The sequence below is a fragment of the Agrilus planipennis genome, unplaced genomic scaffold, assembly GCF_000699045.2.
Source record: "Agrilus planipennis isolate EAB-ADULT unplaced genomic scaffold, Apla_2.0 scaffold206, whole genome shotgun sequence".
In the NCBI taxonomy this organism is placed as follows: Eukaryota; Metazoa; Arthropoda; class Insecta; order Coleoptera; family Buprestidae; genus Agrilus; species Agrilus planipennis.
Window position 1 is genome coordinate 554,501 of NW_020438979.1, and position 2,525 is coordinate 557,025.

Here is a 2,525-nt window from a genome sequence, read left to right on the forward strand (position 1 = left end):
AGGCTCTTTTTGTCTATATTAATAGTGTAACTCAAATTAAGCGTAATTTGTATCCTATACAATTATCGAGGTGGTTGTGATCTAATTTCAGAAAATAACTACTCAATGTTGAAATCTCTTTTATTGTTTTAAGGCTATACGATTATCAAAGTAGTTGTGGAATATTTTGAATTCTTTTAATTGAGTTAAGCTCTTTTTGTCGATATTAACAGTGTAGCTCAAATCAAGCGTAATTTGTATCTTATATTCTCAGAATACTTTCGCCCTTCGATAGTCCTAACAGCAATTAAATTTTAATCTCGAAAATTACTAACATTTATGCATGAAATAAACTTTATTAACGTTGTATTACCAGGAGATGTGTTAATTTCTCTATTTAATAGTGTTTTGGGCCTCGTTTTTGAATTTAACGATTCAAAGATGAAAGCTGTCCATTGATTTCAAGCTTTACGATCATCGTCTTGACTTGACTACTTTTAATATTTTTTTAAATAGGAAAAGTATCCTTTTGTTGTTAAGATTAGTGTACCTAATTTCGAGCGTGATCGTCTGTCATTTATTATCCGAATACTTGCTCTCTTTAACAGTTGAACTGTCGACCGAGACAACTATAGACAGACCCCTGGATTTGTTATAAATTGCAAATAAAAAATTGTTTTGAATATAAATGCCTGATCTTTGTATAAATTAAACTTTTTGAATTTGTATTACAAGGAGAATTTGTTAGTTCCTCTACTTAGAAGTACGTGGGGGCTGATTTCCGAAATTAACGAATTAATGTTAAAGGCTTTTTCGTTATTTTAAACCTATACGATTATTGAGGTGGTTGTGATGTAATTTCGGAAAGTAACTACCCAATTTTGAAAGTTCTTTCACTGTTTTAAAGCTATTCCATTATCAAAGCAGTTGTAGACTATTTTGTTCATCTTTTTAATGAATTAGGCACTTTTTGTTGGTTTGAATAATATAACTCAAATCCAGCGTAATTTGTATCATATATTCTCCGGATACTTCCTCTCCTCGATATCCCAAAAAACAAATTAAAAATTTGCCTTGAAGATTAATGCATTTATGTATGAAATAAACTATGTTAACGTTGTATTACTAGAAGATGTGTTAGTTTCTCAATTTAATAGTGTGTGGAACTATTTTCCGAAATTAACGAATCAATGTTGAAAGCTGTTTCATTATTTTAAACCTATACGATTATTAAGGTGGTTGTGGTCTGATTTCCGAAAGTAACCACCTAATTTTGAAAGTTTCTTCACTGTTTTAAAGCTATTCTATGATCGATGTAGTTGTAGACTATTTTGAATATTTATAAATGAGTTAGGCTTTTTTTGTCGATATGTCTAACTTGTATCTTATATTCTCCGAATACTTTCACCCTTCGACAGTAGCATTTTTTTTTTATGAAATAAACTTTATTAACGTTGTATTACCAGGAGATGTGATAATTTCTCTGTGAAATAGTGTTTTGGGCCTGATTTTCGAAATTAACGAATCAACGTTGAAAACTGACTCATTGTTTTAAAGCTTTACGATTATTGTAGTGGCTGTGCTCAACTCTTAATATTTTTTAAATAGGAAAAGGATCTTTTTGTTACACACGTTAGTGTACCTAATTTCGAGCGTCATTGTCTATCTTTTATTATCCGAATACTTGCTCTCTTTAACAGCCGTATGCTGAACAGTCGGCCGATACAACAAAACAATTAACTGGATTGTATAAATTAAACTTTATTTAATTTGGAGAATGCGGTAGTTTCTCTATTTAGTAGTACGTGGGGGTTGATGTCCGAAATTAACAAAATACTGATGAAAGCCTATTGTGTATTACACGTTTTTACCTTTATCACCTTTCAAAATAATTGTTTAACAGGTCGAAATTTCAGTTGCGCTTTTCTATGTTTAACATTTCTACGTATTTTTCGTCGTAATTGAGTGTCCAGGTCCGATCTTACACGAACAATAGAAATTATTATTACAATTTACTGTTATTATTAATTCGGCGCCATGTTAATGGGTAGTATCGAGTGCTATTAATTAATTGAATTATCGCGTTAGTTTTCGTAGATTAGTAAAGAAAACTTATCCGATATCGTGTTGTGCAATCAATGTGAATTTGAACAGTGATTGGAACAAAGTTGTACTTAGGATTAGGATTAGGATTACAGGTGGAATGGAGTATGAATGGTGAGTTATTGAAATAAGAGTTGTCATCCGTTTTGATCATTACCTTGCATGATCGTCATCGTTAAATTTAGTGTTTGTTATGTTTTAAATAATAAGGGTGCTTCTTAATTATTACATTAGGAATGGCTCAATTTGTTAACAAAGACTGAATCTAAACGCGCAAGTACTAGTTGTTGTTTGATTACAATTGTGAACACTGAATTACACAATGGTTTTAATTAAGAATTTCTTTTATTAGAACGAAATATATTTATATAAATGATCTTTACGAACTTTTGTGAATTACGTAAAAGAATTTTGGTTTTATTAATTAATTTTTATAAAATAAC